The sequence below is a fragment of the Melanostigma gelatinosum genome (assembly GCF_949748355.1).
Source record: "Melanostigma gelatinosum genome assembly, chromosome: 16".
In the NCBI taxonomy this organism is placed as follows: domain Eukaryota; kingdom Metazoa; phylum Chordata; class Actinopteri; order Perciformes; family Zoarcidae; genus Melanostigma; species Melanostigma gelatinosum.
Genome location: NC_136649.1, coordinates 3419535 through 3437935, shown reverse-complemented (window position 1 = coordinate 3437935; position 18401 = coordinate 3419535).

Genomic DNA, 18401 nt, shown 5'->3' with positions numbered 1-18401 from the left:
TCAAGGATAACTCTAATAGAGGTAGAACAAAAGGAAAGGGGAGCAGGAGAGAGCTAACGAGAGACCGGCAGAGAGAAACAAGCACGCTGTGGTGCAAGGGTCTTTGAAATGACACATATTGTAAAAATAATAATAGTGTGTAATTCCCTTTTTATGTGGCGCTGACTTCTGCCCTGCACCACTGTCCACAGGTGGGGAGCGAGAGAAAGGAATATTTCAATCTAGCCCTGTTTTGCATATCACAGAGCACGATAGCAAGCTTTCAAAGAGCGACTCGGTGCACTGTCCCCTGGGCATCGAGCACATACACAGCTGTGTACAGTATATTCATTCAACTGAATATATCTAAGGCCAACACTTTGTCTCCAGTCTTCGACCTGTCTAATGTGTTATACATGGCATTCATCTCTTTGTTGGCCATCATTTTTTATTCATAACTCATCCCATGTATTCTGCATCCTTGGTCAATTCTTTGTAAAATGTTTCAGCATTTGATATTCTTTCTTTCTTTCCGTGCTGTGTCCTGATGTTACCAATTGTTTTCACAAGAACATTCCATTGCACTACATCTACAAATATATTTTTTATGTAATGCTGGAATATTGCATTCCCTTTGTAACGTGTCTTCTTTACAGCATCAATATTCTGTGTGACATCCCTTAAAAACCAGTAAGAACAATAGAGAGTACACTAGGTGTTTCTTTCTTCTTTGCGACACCTCAGTATGTGTTTGTGTTTACAGTCACTCCCACATAAAGCGCAGAGTTTGCTATGAGCACATTTAAATGCCTCTGCAGCTAGATAGCTAATCCCTGTTGTGGATTGGCCCAGTTAGTGGTTCCCAGCTTTTGGAAGGGAATACTAAACTGGGGATGAGGTAGGAGGGGGATGTGGGTATCTCTCTATTTATAATGGTAAACCCGGCCCATGTCTCTGCTGCGCTGATAGATGTTATCTGTGTCAGCCTTTGTTTCTTCCCTTCTCTCCTCCTTCTTCTACCCTCGTGTTTCCACTCTTCCTCCCTACACAGTGTCTCCTGCTCTCTCTCTTTCATTCTTATTTCCTTGTTCTTTTCTGCTTCTCGCTCCTCTCCTCCCTCCGTTTTCTATCCGGAGCCCAGATGCAGAGAAGGCAGCTGCGTTGTGTTTTAAAGTGTGCCCGGTTGAAACCACTGTGCCTGGCATCTGCTGTTGGCAAAAAAAATGAAAATAACCAACCCCCACTATCTCTGTCTCTCGCTCCTACTCTCTCTTGCCATCTCTCTCTCTAAAATGAGACGAAAGACAACTGCCGTCCTTTTAGGGAGGAAAACCGGCTACCCGGCTCCTCTTCCAGCAAGCTCACTAATAATCTCCAATTATTGAACTGTACATCAGTGTACAAGAAAAGACACATTTTAAAAAGGCCCTCTCTATTTTAGTCAGGGCTTGTTGGCCTGAGGCACATAGCTAGCTGGCTAACTAGTTTCTCAACTGGAGTAGCCCAAATGAGGTCCCTTCAGAGTTGTTATGCCTAAGACATGATACAGAAATGTATCCTGATCAAGCTAACAAGCTAAATGTGCCGGGTGGCTGTCTGGCAACCCATCTCATAACTGTCAACAAAGAGAGTGACAATATAGCCAGCTAGCTAGGGATCTCATTTAAGCGGGCTAATCAGACACAGCCGTGCTTTGTGCTAAGGTGGAGCCCTCATGAGACCGGAGCTTCGGAGACGGGAGGAGCGTATCATCTGACTCTGCCAGGGAAGATGCACCCAAACATGGGGGCCGAGGGAGACGCAGGCAGGCTGTGGGAGCCGGGGCTGTAATTAGTGCCCTGAGCTTGACGCCCACACGCCTCGCATGAGACACTATCCCACCCACCCTCCCCTCTGCAAATAGGCCCCTGGGCGCCTGGGCTCTGGTACACACACGTGCACATACACGCACATGTACAGTACAGTTTGTATTAGGACTGGTCGATGTGGGGGAAATCTAATACCACAACATTTTTGACCCAATATCTCGATAACGATATTGATGGGGTGACCGTTGATGCTTTTACAAAATGTTTACACAATGAGATTTATGAGATGAATAATCATCAGTAATGTGGATGCAATGACTTAGTGGGTAAAGACAGATAATAAAACGGCTACAACAGTCAGTTCAGAAAATGACATCACTTTACTGTAATGCAGCCTTTAAAACCAGCAAGACACTTGTGCGATATGACGATATCCAAATTCTAAGCAGAGTGATGTATTGGCCAGCTCTGGTTTGTATAATCGAGCACAGAAGTTAACTCACAGACACTGACAAAAAGGTCATATAATACACACAGCCTGTACTCACAATCAGAAACACACTTCTCTTGAAGTCTTTATGATCTTTGTTACCTTTCTGTTATTTTTAAAAATAAATATATCAGGCTCACGTGAACCTGTAAGCCTCTCAGACTATGTGAATGTATGCTGTACAGCCAACCAATGACTGATTGGAACTGCTCAAGGATTACACCAAAGTTTTTTTTTATTTTTTATTTGAATTCATGACGAGCTCAGCCAAAACACAAAAATATATGCCAATATAATTTCCACTGTGGACCAAAATAGAAACTAAAAAAACAATCCCAGGCACAGTATCGAAAAAAAAAGCTAGCTATCTCGACTGCAGAGCCTGTCTCCCCATCTCCCCTGGTCCGCGAGAGCAGAACACACTGGTGCGCTGGCTTTTGACCACGGAAATTTTAATCACTCTCTTTCACACTTCATTGGGAATTCATCGCCGCCTTCCCCCTTCAAACATTGTTTGGGAGAGTTATCAGCGGCAGGCAGCACATCCGGTAATTATACATGCAAGGTAACGCTGGGAGCTGGGCTGAATATTTCAGCCAAATGCATGTGCTGCAGAGAGGTACTGGAGGGTACAGCTGCTTCATCATACCGGGTCTATGGCGGCCATGATTGAAGAATGGTGTCTGAGAGTCACATCCAGGAAGTCGTCACTTGCTACACACAATGTGAAGTGGGCTGAAACGTTAAGTGTAAAGCGACGGGATTTGCATTTCAATGAGCCAATTTTGGAAAAAAAGGTGTTGTTCTTTAATGTAAATCCTTCAATGAATAAAGCAGATTGCTGTTATACAGATATGAGCACACAGAGTGGGAGTTCTTCAGCACATTGCATTTTTGAATGTGGTGCTACCAGAGACTAGATCACTAAAAATGTAGATGGTTCAACGTGTTTGTTTACCGTGTGAGTAAGAGGTTAATAAGGTCTCAACACACAGCCAGACAAAAACCACAAACACACACACACACACACACACACACACACACACACACACTGATACCACCAGTCAGACACTAGAGGGTCCTCTGGGGAAAATAGCAGTGGGGGCATAACAATGACTCATCCAAACGGTCACGGAACACACACACACACACACACACACACACACACACACACACCCTGCCATGGCAGCCCGGCTGTCAGATAGCATCAGCACCCAGCCTATGGAGTACTGTTGACAGGTGTGGCCCACCAGTCATGCACAAACACACACACACCAGCCAGTCACGTCCCCCAACCCCTCGCCTGACAGGGAACCACATGTGATAATGTACCCCATTCTCTGTGTGTGTGTGTGTGTGTGTGTGTGTGTGTGTGTGTGTGTGTGTGTGGTGTGTAGGGATAAAGTGAGAGGCTGTATGTTTTGTCAGAGTGCATGCGTGTGTGTCCCTGTGCTGTCTAAGTGTGTGTGTTGGTCTATGCACGCATACAGTAGTTTGATGTCTGTGTGTAAGGCCAATCCACACAGTGCTAATATATGGGCGTGCTGCTGCAGCTGTGAATACTTTGCAGAGAGGCATGGAGACAGCTTCGTCATTGCAGTAAGATCAATAGAATATTACAGAGCCTGACTAATTCGCTCTTCACTGTTAGTGGGTTGAGCAATATAGAGCATATGCTTCCATGTTTGATGTGTGTTTACGTATATTTTTAACAAGTGGAATGCTCTTTTTGGGTGGACACCTGGTACAGACGAGACACTCTACATATATGCATAGATGCAGAGTATACAGACACACCTTGTGTGGAGTAGATAAGACCTGCACTCTGAGTGTATATGTCTATATCTGTGAATGAACATTTCAGAATGGAGAGCAGCCTTGCTGCTGCCTACAGGTACAGAGCTCTGCACAAATTAAAGGGACAGCTCACCCCAAAATGAAACATACACATTTGTCTGCTTACTTGTACTGCTATTTCTCAATCTCGATAGTTTTGATGTGAGATGCCTAGTTTTGGAAATACCGGCCAGAGAGATGTCTGCTTTCTCTCTAATATAATGGAGAGAAGGCAAAAAAATACATTAGAAAAACTCAACAGTCCCTTTAACAGGAAGCGTGCAAAGGTGGTCTGTAGCAAAGCAGCACTCACACAGCATTCAGCACGGAACCAAGAGACCTGTATGCTGCATGTACTGCGTCTTCTACCTGTATCGCTGATCATTGCTCAATCCTAATTAGAAAGCCACAGTATGTTTGTTGTGTGAAACAAATAATCTTATTGTTCGAGGAGCACGCAGGCACGTGCGACGCATTCAAGGACGAGAACAGATGGACAAACACACTCGCACATCCACACGCAAACAATAGCCACCCACACCCAGGCACATTCACGCACTTCCCACAGAACACACAGGCACACCCCCACAGACGTATACAACCCACTCTCTTGCATCTAAGCAGTCTAGTCCAGTTACTACAAAGCCCACCAAGAGCTCTTTGCAGATCAAATAATCATGCCTTCCATCTGTTTTCATTTCTCCACATTAGCTTTGTGAAGGCGCCCTACAGACCCCGTTAAGAAGCGACCCCAGCCATGGGTAAAATAATGATTCCTCTCTCAACCCCCTAGTGCTCATTACCTCCATCCAAAGCCAATTCAATGACAGGGAGTAGATATGGGAAAATTGCATGTACGGCCCTTATACTGTTACTGTGATATTATGCAGGGCTTGCAATGTACAGTACTGCACTGTAATGGGCTTTTTAAAGCATATGAACACTTATTTTGATGTTGTTATGGTATGAAATATAGATCATAGTCCAGGCAATGTCTGAATATGTTGCCCTGAATCCTTTTGGAAGCCTTTTGATTTTGTTTTGCTATCTATGCAGTGCAACCAAACATCCTTTTCCCCTCCTTTATTTTGTATTCTGGACTAAGCACATATAGATTAGCTTGATCAACAGACAGACATGACAGAAATGACATGTAGCAGTCTACATTTAACAGACATGATGCACAAACTGGGATGAAAATGAATTAGTGAAATGCATAACATCACAGTCTTCCTCATATAATGAGGTGGGAAGCTGACATTCAGCTTGTGAGAGTATGTGCCATCTCGCCAATGAGCTAAGGAAGGGGGGGATGTTTGGTCCCTGTTATGCAAGATGGAAATGAGTTTGCCACGCTTTGCTGTAGCCAAGCTAGTTTGGAACGGCTCACATCAGAAAACGCTGGGCCGAGCAGGAAAATTAGGTAATTTACAAGAGCAAGGCAGTGCCTTCTTTCGGGATGCGAGCGGTGGCGAGGGCTAAGACTGAAGAGCTAAAATGTGTAGTGTCATTTATTCAGGGCAGGGGGGTGCAGGAATTTATAGTAAAATGAACAAGATGCAGAAGCTTAACACAGGCAAAGCAAAGAAACATTTTAACAGAGACCTGTCAATGACCTGAATACATTGCAGCAATGAAAGAGATGCAAAAATCCAGCTCTGAGTGCATGGCTTCAAATTCCTCCTGCATTTCGTAGCAGATCACACTACACACCATGACTTTCTTGTCTGTATGCAGCGACCAATGCTGACACAAGGGGGGGGGGGGCTGATTTATTATGCATAGGGCGCAATTGGTGAGCGGGAATAAGAAAAGATGGCATCCTCCTCGTTAACAACAAATATGTGATCCATCCGCCTCGTTAACCGCTGATCTGAGATCAAGAAGTGAAGGCAAAACTTCAGTTATATTTGAACTAATCATCTACTAGAAATGATAATCCTGTTACAGAGGCCAGGATAATAATGACAGAGATGCACTGCAGTCAGGACCAGAGCGAAACAATAGAAACAGGGAGGGTACAGGGGGAAGAGAGACACATAACCAGAGGAATAGAAAAGGAGTAGAATGGACATTCAACGTAGCAGGATGATAAGAGCGGCAGCCATTTTTTCATCTTTACGGTTGCTACCAATATCTGCAGTTGCAAAGTACCACTATATGACTCAAAACAGTCACAGTTCAATTAGGTTAAAGCACCAGAGCTCGTAGGTGCCAAAAATTACTTTGTTAGGTTCAGGAAAACTCCATGGTTTGGGCTAAAATAAGTATGTGATTCTGGGAAGTTATCTCAGGTGACTTGTGGTGGAGTAAAGCTGGGGTGTTGTGCAGTAAAGAACCCGTGTGGTTTAGTAAAGCTGGGGTGTTGTGAAGTAAAGAACCTGTGTGGTGTAGTAAAGCTGGGGTGTTGTGAAGTAAAGAACCCGTGTGGTGTAGTAAAGCTGTTGTGTCGTGCAGTAAAGAACCTGTGTGGTGTAGTAAAGCTGGGGTGTTGTGGAGTAAAGAACCCGTGTGGTTTAGTAAAGCTGGGGTGTTGTGGAGTAAAGAACCCGTGTGGTTTAGTAAAGCTGGGGTGTTGTGAAGTAAAGAACCCGTGTGGTTTAGTAAAGCTGGGGTGTCGTGTAGTAAAGAACCCGTGTGGTGTAGTAAAGCTGGGGTGTTCTGAAGTAAAGAACCCATGTGGTGTAGTAAAGCTGGGGTGTCATGGAGTAAAAAACCCGTGTGGTGTAGTAAAGCTGGGGTGTTGTGTAGTAAAGAACCTCTGTGGTGTAGTAAAGCTGGGGTGTCGTGTATTAAAGAACCCGTGTGGTGTAGTAAAGCTGGGGTGTTGTGTCGTAAAGAACCCGTGTGGTGTAGTAAAGCTGGGGTGTTGTGAAGTAAAGAACCCGTGTGGTGTAGTAAAGCTGGGGTGTTTTGAAGTACAGAACCCGTGTGGTTTAGTAAAGCTGGGGTGTTCTGAAGTAAAGAACCCGTGTGGTGTAGTAAAGCTGGGGTGTCGTGGAGTAAAGAACCCGTGTGGTTTAGTAAAGCTGGGGTGTCGTGGAGTAAAGAACATGTGTGGTTTAGTAAAGCTGGGGTGTCGTGGAGTAAATAACATGTGTGGTGTAGTAAAGCTGGGGTGTTGTGTCGTAAAGAACCCGTGTGGTGTAGTAAAGCTGGGGTGTTGTGAAGTAAAGAAACCGTGTGGTGTAGTAAAGCTGGGGTGTTTTGAAGTACAGAACCCGTCTGGTTTAGTAAAGCTGGGGTGTTGTGAAGTAAAGAACCAGTGTGGTAGAGTAAAGCTGGGGTGTTGTGAAGTAAAGAACCCGTGTAGTTTAGTAAAGCTGGGGTGTCATGTAGTAAAGAACCTGTGTGGTGTAGTAAAGCTGTTGTGTGGTGCAGTAAAGAACCTGTGTGGTGTAGTAAAGCTGGGGTGTTGTGGAGTAAAGAACCCGTGTGGTTTAGTAAAGCTGGGGTGTTGTGAAGTAAAGAACCCGTGTGGTTTAGTAAAGCTGGGGTGTCGTGTAGTAAAGAACCCGTGTGGTTTAGTAAAGCTGGGGTGTCGTGTAGTAAAGAACCCGTGTGGTGTAGTAAAACTGGGGTGTTCTGAAGTAAAGAACCCGTGTGGTTTAGTAAAGCTGGGATGTCGTGTAGTAAAGAACATGTGTGGTGTAGTAAAGCTGGGGTGTTGTGTCGTAAAGAACCCGTGTGGTGTAGTAAAGCTGGGGTGTTGTGAAGTAAAGAACCCGTGTGGTGTAGTAAAGCTGGGGTGTTTTGAAGTATAGAACCTGTGTGGTTTAGTAAAGCTGGGGTGTTTTGAAGTGAAGAACCAGTGTGGTATAGTAAAGCTGGGGTGTCGTGCAGTAAAGAACCTGTGTGGTGTAGCAAAGCTGGGGTGTTTTGAAGTACAGAACCCGTGTGGTTTAGTAAAGCTGGGGTGTCGTGTAGTAAAGAACCCGTGTGGTTTACTAAAGCTGGGGTGTCGTGTAGTAAAGAACATGTGTGGTGTAGTAAAGCTGGGGTGTTGTGTCGTAAAGAACCCGTGTGGTGTAGTAAAGCTGGGGTGTTGTGAAGTAAAGAGCCCGTGTGGTGTAGTAAAGCTGGGGTGTTTTGAAGTACAGAACCCGTGTGGTTTAGTAAAGCTGGGGTGTTGTGAAGTAAAGAACCAGTGTGGTAGAGCAAAGCTGGGTTGTTGTGAAGTAAAGAACCCGTGTGGTTTAGTAAAGCTGGGGTGTCATGTAGTAAAGAACCCGTGTGGTGTAGTAAAGCTCTTGTGTCGTGCAGTAAAGAACCTGTGTGGTGTAGTAAAGCTGGGGTGTTGTGGAGTAAAGAACCCGTGTGGTTTAGTAAAGCTGGAGTGTTCTGAAGTAAAGAACCCGTGTGGTTTAGTAAAGCTGGGGTGTCGTGTAGTAAAGAACATGTGTGGTGTAGTAAAGCTGGGGTGTTGTGTCGTAAAGAACCCGTGTGGTGTAGTAAAGCTGGGGTGTTGTGAAGTAAAGAACCCGTGTGGTGTAGTAAAGCTGGGGTGTTTTGAAGTACAGAACCCGTGTGGTTTAGTAAAGCTGGGGTGTTTTGAAGTGAAGAACCAGTGTGGTATAGTAAAGCTGGGGTGTTGTGAAGTAAAGAACCCGTGTGGTGTAGTAAAGCTGGGGTGTTGTGAAGTAAAGAACCCGTGTGGTGTAGTAAAGCTGGGGTGTTGTGAAGTAAAGAACCCGTGTGGTGTATTAAAGCTGGGGTGTCTTGTCGTTAAGAACCCGTGTGGTTTCGTAAAGCTCATGTGTCGTGTAGTAAAGAACTCGTGTGGTGTAGTAAAGCTGGGGTGTTTTGAAGTACAGAACCCGTGTGGTTTAGTAAAGATGGGGTGTTGTGAAGTAAAGAACCCGTGTGGTGTAGTAAAGCTGGGGTGTTGTGAAGTAAAGAACCTGTGTGGTGTAGTAAAGCTGGGGTGTTGTGAAGTAAAGAACCCATGTGGTGTATTAAAGCTGGGGTGTCGTGTAGTAAAGAACCCGTCTGGTTTCGTAAAGCTCGGGTGTCGTGTAGTAAAGAACTTGTGTGGTGTAGTAAAGCTGGGGTGTTTTGAAGTACAGAACCCGTGTGGTTTAGTAAAGCTGGGGTGTCGTGTAGTAAAGAACCCGTGTGGTTTCGTAAAGCTGGGGTGTCGTGCAGTAAAGAACCCGTGTGGTTTAGTAAAGATGGGGTGTTGTGAAGTAAAGAACCCGTGTGGTGTAGTAAAGCTGGGGTGTTGTGAAGTAAAGAACCCGTGTGGTGTAGTAAAGCTGGGGTGTTGTGAAGTAAAGAACCCATGTGGTGTATTAAAGCTGGGGTGTCGTGTAGTAAAGAACCCGTCTGGTTTCGTAAAGCTCGGGTGTAGTGTAGTAAAGAACCCGTGTGGTTTAGTAAAGCTGGGGTGTCGTGTAGTAAAGAACCCGTGTGGTTTCGTAAAGCTGGGGTGTCATGCAGTAAATAACCCGTGTGGTTTAGTAAAGCTGGGGTGTTGTGCAGGAAAGAACCCGTGTGGTTTCGTAAAGCTGGGGTGCCGTGCAGTAAAGAACCCGTGTGGTTTAGTAAAGCTGGGGTGTCGTGTAGTAAAGAACCCGTGTGGTGTAGTAAAGCTGGGGTGTTGTGTAGTAAAGAACCTCTGTGGTGTAGTAAAGCTGGGGTGTCGTGTATTAAAGAACCCTTGTGGTGTAGTAAAGCTGGGTTGTCGTGTAGTAAAGAACCCGTGTGGTTTAGTAAAGCTGGGGTGTTGTGTACTAAAGAACCTGTGTGGTGTAGTAAAGCTGGGGTGTTGTGTAGTAAAGAACCCGTGTGGTTTAGTAAAGCTGGGGTGTTGTGTAGTAAAGAACCCGTATGGTTTAGTAAAGCTGGGGTGTTGTGCAGTAAATAACCTGTGTGGTTTAGTAAAGCTGGGGTGTCGTGTAGTAAAGAACCCGTGTAGTTTAGTAAAGCTGGGGTGTCGTGTAGTAAAGAACCCGTGTGGTGTAGTAAAGCTGGGGTGTTGTGAAGTAAAAAACCCGTGTGGTGTAGTAGAGCTGGGGTGTCGTGTAGTAAAGAACATGTGTGGTGTAGTAAAGCTGAGGTGTTGTGAAGTAAAGAACTTGTGTGGTGTAGTAAAGCTGGGATGTTTTGAAGTACAGAACCCGTGTATTTTCGTAAAGCTGGGGTGTTGTGAAGTAAAGAACCCGTGTGGTTTAGTAGAGCTGGGGTGTCGTGTAGTAAAGAACATGTGTGGTGTAGTAAAGCTGGGGTGTTGTGAAGTAAAGAACTCGTGTGGTGTAGTAAAGCTGGGATGTTTTGAAGTACAGAACCCGTGTGGTTTCGTAAAGCTGGGGTGTTGTGAAGTAAAGAACCCGTGTGGTTTAGTAGAGCTGGGGTGTCCTGTAGTAAAGAACCCGTGTGGTTTAGTAAAGCTGGGGTGTTGTGTAGTAAAGAACCTGTGTGGTGTAGTAAAGCTGGGGTGTTGTGTAGTAAAGAACCCGTGTGGTTTAGTAAAGCTGGGGTGTCATGTAGTAAAGAACCTGTGTGGTTTAGTAAAGCTGGGGTGTCGTGGAGTAAAGAACCCGTGTGGTTTAGTAAAGCTGGGGTGTTGTGTCGTAAAGAACGCTTGTGGTTTAGTAAAGCTGGGGTGTTGTGAAGTAAAGAACCCGTGTGGTTTAGTAGAGCTGGGGTGTCGTGTAGTAAAGAACCCGTGTGGTTTAGTAAAGCTGGGGTGTTGTGTAGTAAAGAACCTGTGTGGTGTAGTAAAGCTGGGGTGTTGTGTAGTAAAGAACCCGTGTGGTTTAGTAAAGCTGGGGTGTCATGTAGTAAAGAACCTGTGTGGTTTAGTAAAGCTGGGGTGTAGTGGAGTAAAGAACCCGTGTGGTTTAGTAAAGCTGGGGTGTTGTGTCGTAAAGAACCCGTCTGGTTTAGTAAAGCTGGGGTGTTGTGTTGTAAAGAACCTGTGTGGTGTAGTAAAGCTGGGGTGTCGTGTAGTAAATAACCCGTGTGGTGTAGTAAAGCTGGGGTGTCGTGTAGTAAAGAACCCGTGTGGTTTAGTAGAGCTGGGGTGTCGTGTAGTAAAGAACATGTGTGGTGTAGTAAAGCTGGGGTGTTGTGAAGTAAAGAACTCGTGTGGTGTAGTAAAGTTGGGATGTTTTGAAGTACAGAACCCGTGTGGTTTCGTAAAGCTGGGGTGTTGTGAAGTAAAGAACCCGTGTGGTTTAGTAGAGCTGGGGTGTCCTGTAGTAAAGAACCCGTGTGGTTTAGTAAAGCTGGGGTGTTGTGTAGTAAAGAACCTGTGTGGTGTAGTAAAGCTGGGGTGTTGTGTAGTAAAGAACCCGTGTGGTTTAGTAAAGCTGGGGTGTCATGTAGTAAAGAACCTGTGTGGTTTAGTAAAGCTGGGGTGTCGTGGAGTAAAGAACCCGTGTGGTTTAGTAAAGCTGGGGTGTTGTGTCGTAAAGAACGCTTGTGGTTTAGTAAAGCTGGGGTGTTGTGTCGTAAAGAACCCGTCTGGTTTAGTAAAGCTGGGGTGTTGTGTTGTAAAGAACCTGTGTGGTGTAGTAAAGCTGGGGTGTTGTGTTGTAAAGAACCTGTGTGGTGTAGTAAAGCTGGGGTGTCGTGTAGTAAATAACCCGTGTGGTGTAGTAAAGCTGGGGTGTCGTGTAGTAAAGAACCCGTGTGGTTTAGTAGAGCTGGGGTGTCGTGTAGTAAAGAACATGTGTGGTGTAGTAAAGCTGGGGTGTTGTGAAGTAAAGAACTCGTGTGGTGTAGTAAAGCTGGGATGTTTTGAAGTACAGAACCCGTGTGGTTTCGTAAAGCTGGGGTGTTGTGAAGTAAAGAACCCGTGTGGTTTAGTAGAGCTGGGGTGTCCTGTAGTAAAGAACCCGTGTGGTTTAGTAAAGCTGGGGTGTTGTGTAGTAAAGAACCTGTGTGGTGTAGTAAAGCTGGGGTGTTGTGTAGTAAAGAACCCGTGTGGTTTAGTAAAGCTGGGGTGTCATGTAGTAAAGAACCTGTGTGGTTTAGTAAAGCTGGGGTGTCGTGGAGTAAAGAACCCGTGTGGTTTAGTAAAGCTGGGGTGTTGTGTCGTAAAGAACGCTTGTGGTTTAGTAAAGCTGGGGTGTTGTGAAGTAAAGAACCCGTGTGGTTTAGTAGAGCTGGGGTGTCGTGTAGTAAAGAACCCGTGTGGTTTAGTAAAGCTGGGGTGTTGTGTAGTAAAGAACCTGTGTGGTGTAGTAAAGCTGGGGTGTTGTGTAGTAAAGAACCCGTGTGGTTTAGTAAAGCTGGGGTGTCATGTAGTAAAGAACCTGTGTGGTTTAGTAAAGCTGGGGTGTCGTGGAGTAAAGAACCCGTGTGGTTTAGTAAAGCTGGGGTGTTGTGTCGTAAAGAACCCGTGTGGTTTAGTAAAGCTGGGGTGTTGTGTTGTAAAGAACCTGTGTGGTGTAGTAAAGCTGGGGTGTCGAGTAGTAAATAACCCGTGTGGTGTAGTAAAGCTGGGGTGTTGTGTCGTGAAGAACCTGTGTGGTGTAGTAAAGCTGGGGTGTCGTGTAGTAAAGAACCCGTGTGGTTTAGTAAAGCTGGTTTGTTGTGTAGTAAAGAACCCGTGTGGTTTCGTAAAGCTGGGGTGTTGTGTAGTAAAGAACCTGTGTGGTGTAGTAAAGCTGGGGTGTCGTGTAGTAAAGAACCCGTGTGGTGTAGTAAAGCTGGGGTGTCGTGTAGTAAAGAACCCGTGTGGTTTAGTAAAGCTGGGGTGTCGTGCAGTAAAGAACCCGTGTAGTTTAGTAAAGATGGGGTGTCGTGTAGTAAAGAACCCGTGTGGTGTAGTAAAGCTGGGGTGTTGTGCAGTAAAGAACCCGTGTGGTTTCGTAAAGCTGGGGTGTCGTGCAGTAAAGAACCCGTGTGGTGTAGTAAAGCTGGGGTGTCGTGTAGTAAAGAACCCGTGTAGTTTAGTAAAGATGGGGTGTCGTGTAGTAAAGAACCCGTGTGGTGTAGTAAAGCTGGGGTGTTGTGCAGTAAAGAACCCGTGTGGTTTCGTAAAGCTGGGGTGTCGTGCAGTAAAGAACCCGTGTGGTTTCGTAAAGCTGGGGTGTCGTGCAGTAAAGAACCCGTGTGGTTTCGTAAAGCTGGGGTGTCGTGCAGTAAAGAACCCGTGTGGTGTAGTAAAGCTGGGGTGTCATGCAGTAAAGAACCCGTGTGGTGTAGTAAAGCTGGAGTGTTGTGAAGTAAAGAACCCGTGTGGTTTAGTAAAGCTGGGGTGTCGTGTAGTAAAGAACCCGTGTGGTTGAGTAAAGCTGGGGTGTCGTGTAGTAAAGAACCTGTGTGGTTTAGTAAAGCTGGGGTCTCGTAAAGCAGCCATGTTGCAACCATTGTAACCATGGCGAACTTCCATGTAAACCTTGATGTGTAGCACACAGCGTAAGTGTCGTAAAGTGAGTGTGTGTGTGTGTGTGTGTATGTGGTCCCAACTACCAACAACCTCCAGCCGTGAGCACTATGTGGTCAAAACTGAATCCAAATCCTTGTCTCCCAAACAAAAGCTGCATGTTCACGAAACAGAGTGATTGATCTGCGCTATGTTTTCCGGGGAAATTATGTGAAAGTGTGTGTGTGTCAATATTTATGCATCTATGTGTATTTATGTTCCAACTGTTGCCTAAACTTGCATGTTTGCATGCATGTGTAAACTATCTCTGCCCGCATTGGCGCATTAGGTACCACGTGTGTGTGTGTGTGTGTGTGTGTGTGTGTGTGTGTGTGTGTGTGTGTGTGTGTGTGTGTGTGTGTGTGTGTGTGCGTGCGTGTGATGAGCCGTCAGTCCTAAAGAGGGGCTATGCTGCTGTCATGCGATGACACCTCTTATTTGCTGCTGTCCCGTGAAGCAGAGCTGAAGGCAGAGGTCAGGCCACCCTCACAGAGACGCTGCTGCTCAGAGCACATCATGTCTGCCTGCCTGCCTCCCAGCCCATCACACACACACACTTCTTTAGAGAGAAGCAGACTGAAAGGTCTAATATGTGTTTAAAGGATTTATCCAGGTGGTCAATCTGATTGAGCAGTGAAAACAGGTTGAAAAGATAAAGACAGAAGCTAAAGCTACAGATCAGTGTGAAGGTGAACCACCTCATCACCTGGAGATCCAGACAGAAGTCAATGAAATGAAGGAACAACACTGTTCCTCTTTATTCCTCTTACAATCATTAAATATATTCAGTATACCGACTGGAGCTAGCATCGCATAGACGTGCCGACACTAGTTTATAATGTGCTAACGTACTCTGTTAGCTCCAGAGGCTTTTACATAGAAACGTAATGTTTGAGAAACATACTGGACATCTCCTTCCAACCTCTCTGGGTAACAAGTATCACTATTACACAAGATTTAACCATGACAAGCTCCAAACTGAACATGAAGAAAATTGTAAACCATTGCACGAGAGTCTATGGAGCACAGTCAGATAGTTGTCGGACCCTGGCCGATACTACGCTTTGATTGGCCAGTGTACGTTAGAGGGGCTTAACAATGGTCAATTAGCTCTACTTCTCTTCAGGCATGCTTCAATTATAGCTAGTCAGCTACATTCAAAACACTGAAACGAAAAAAATGATTATTAATGAATGGTCTTTCAACACAATCATACCACGATTAAATCATATATCAAGATATCGTGATACACAAATTCGTCATCTAAATTGATGATAACGAGCACATAATAACAAACATTTCTCAGAAAATCTGAAATAAGTCACTTGCTCAGTGTAGTTAAATCAAACTATTGTCTTCATCTGAATACTCTGTATGTGCGTGCGTGCATCTAAACGGTTGGAAAACAAAATGTTTCTCTCTAACTGAAATAGTTGAAACTGTTCCTTTTGTCCTAAAGTTTGTAATAAAATGAGAAAATGATCATTGTCACGTATACAACTCACACGGGAGTATACAAAAATAGGGTTTACCATGTGGTTATTGTATAAATAGACCATCTATTTATTGAATTCGCAGACAACATGCTATGTCGTGATATATGTTGTTAAATATGAAAGGACGTATATCGGGATTGAAGATTTTGGCCATATCACCAGCACCAATTGGAAACAAATGCCCTCTTTAGTCTGCAGAGCATATAGTTGATTGTGTGGCGCACGTCAGTGCAGAAAGCAGGATGTAGCCTGCATGTGAGGAGACCTGTAACACGTCTGCTGAATGCAACGCTACACACAATAGTCATCTCCTCTCCCCACACATCCAGCCTCCTCCTCCTCGCCACTGTAGGCCGTCCATTCGTCTCGGCCGGTGTCACATGCCGTCATCAATTACCCATTAGACAGAGTAATATTCCCCCAATATTGCCGGCGTGCGACTGGGAGATTTTAGAGTGATCAAAACCGACAAATCTGATTTACAGAGCTAGCATAAATAAGGAGATTGTGCCCTCCCTGATTTCCCTGTTGAATAATGGATGCGTGTTTGGTAATCATTTTCCAATATCACACCACTTTCCCCTTGACTGGCCTAGCAGTCCTCTTCTTTTTTCTGTTCTTTCCTCTCTTTATATCTGATCTCCTACGTTCCTGTATACTTTGATATGCTGGAGTCCTCTGAAATGACGATGGGAGGATTTGCATTGGAGACAAACTCTTTGTCTCTTTGGCCCAATGTATCTGGGGGCTCTGTTGACTTTCTGTAGTGACGCGACAGTGATAGCGCCATCACTGAGGAGGCGGGTGTTATTGTCTGATTCATCTTGTCATTGTTTAGAGGGAGAAAATGTCAACGGGTGTGAATGTTACAGTTGATTCAATTCAAAAGGTTGAGACAAAAGGAGCGGGCGGAACTTGAAGATGAATTTGACTTTACAACAAGTGAATTTCTTTTTACAGTTGCACGGGTAAAACAAAGAAAGCTTATTATTTAGTCACATCTAAATCAAAGTGTGACAGACAAAATATATTTCTGAATTATGAGTCAATATGTATGATTTCTATGCTTTAGAAATCTAATGATAGCTCATATACACACAGTAATACATCAGGCAATCATCCAAGGGTTGAGCACTTCATGTCAACTTTCAGCTCCAGCTTGATGGATGTGAGCTTTAGCTCACTAAAGTAGCTGTAATGATAATGTGAGAAATGTCTTCCTCTCTGATGGTGTGTGTATGAAGGGTGTCAGGGGTCTGGATATAGAAAACAAACACTTTAGCAGGGGGCACAAGAGATTGAATTCCCTGCTTGTGTACCTTCCCTTCCTGTCACGGTCTGCATGCACAACCGTCAGTTCATACTAAATGGAGCACTAAAACTAATTGTGATCGCCTGACAACAACACAAGCAGTCTCAAGGTCAGTGCTTTGATCATATGGTAGCAGCGTTCCAAACAGCTGCTGCTGTGCTCTTCGTAACATTCTTCAAGGCACAGTTGTGCCTCTAATGGGAAAAAGGCCAAACCAGGTTATGAAAATCCTTATTTACAGCTGTGTGAAGTAGGTCACGGCAGCTGCTGAAATGGAACGAACCTCGCTCGCACCGTTTAATACTTTTCTTTTGAATGCTCACTGCCTCACAATGGCACCTGAGGGAAAGACACAGACACACTTTTTTTTCCAACCCTTCGCGAGTCTCGACCCTACTGTGTAAAAAAATGTGTGCGCACCCTGTAGTGTCCGGCTTTCACCTGACGAAACAAATAAATAGGCTGCAAACACCAACTCCAAGGTTTAGCTATGAATACTATTAGGAGCATTCAAAGAGTATTTCCAGAGTAGTTGAGCAGCACATCCTCTATCTGAAATGGCCTCTAATGTCTAACCATGAAAAGATGCAGTGCAAACTACATTTCTTAAAACAAATGATCCCAGCGGCCTCCAGGTCAGGCAGGCTAATATACAGCTACTAAAACCCAGTGTGGCACTTTGTGCTCATCATCATATGCTCGGACATTTGCAACTTTTACAATATGTCTGACAGTGCTGGATAGGTGTGGGGCCCGAGGTGTAGGTGAGCGCTGTCCCCCAGGGTGATGGATGCCTGTGGGAGGCTGTTATGCCACAAGGTGAAAATGTCCATTAATCAGCCCACACTTCCTCCATTGCCGTGGCTTTCCCATTACCAGCGCACTCCGAGCAGGCTGATTGGTTTTTAATTGGCCTGCCCGCCAGGAGATAGATCATGTTTGCCCAGAGGAAAGGCACGGAGGTATGTGTGTGTGTGTGGTGGGGGGGGCACCCGCGCTATCTCTGGAGGGATACCCACACATTGTCTCTATGCGCCTATCTAACAAGAGGGATGAACAACCAGGTCTGGGTGGTCACCTGTCACATGCAATATTACTGCTTTTGCCAGAGTAAAAAATTCATTGGTGACATGACAGCTACCAATTATGTAAGTAATTATACAAGCACATCCTTCTACATATGAGATTGAAACTGGCATGTCCTTAAACTACATCCTAACCCCATCCCCCAGGTTCTGAAGGACTAGGGATGTGTGCAGTCGCAATATCTGTATCGGTATGTTGTCTTGTTCCACCTGGGCCCCGTCAAGACAGACATTTTAGTCATTAAATACAGTTGTTCCAAAATGTAAGACGGCAAAAAGTTAAGTTTCTCAGTGACTGTTAAAAAAGAAATCTGGAATTTTGGTGTGAGTGATGTATGTGCCATAATGAATAGCCTGTAGCAGCAAGCGTAGCAGGGATGCATGTGTGAAGGACACGAGAGCAGCTACATCTTACACTGAGTAGACGTCAGTATTGACATTGTGTCTGCTCAAATAGATCAATCCCCTCTCCGCCCTCGCCTGACCACGTCACGGAGGCTGATTGGAGGGACCCATTGATTCCCTATGGTATCTTCATACAACAACACAAGGATACACGTTCACCACGCAACCACAGGCTGATCCATCTGGCCTTCGGACAAGTTAGAAAGGGAACAATGTACATCTCTGGAACTAATGTTTGAGAAGAAATGTTTAAAACAACCTGCCTAAATCGATTTTTATTTTCATGCTATAATTTATCATAAGGAGAGGGAGCAGACAGCCTCCATGGCGTGGGCAAATATACTGCAGGCCAGCACTTCTGTAGGTGCGCCACAGTCTGACGTCAAGGGCAGGTTATGTTCGAGGGCCGGCCTGTAAAGCCTGTGTTAGCCTTCACCGCAGGGAGAGAGGGTGATCTGCACTGTGTTGGGGAGATATGCTCCTGGTGTGGAGCTGGAAGAAGCACCATCTACTGGGAGCTGCACCCAGTGCAGCAGAGGCTGTTATTTTGAGAGGCCAACCACATGTTCTGGCTGTATACAGGGATGCAATTCAAGGACCACGAGTTAGTTGGT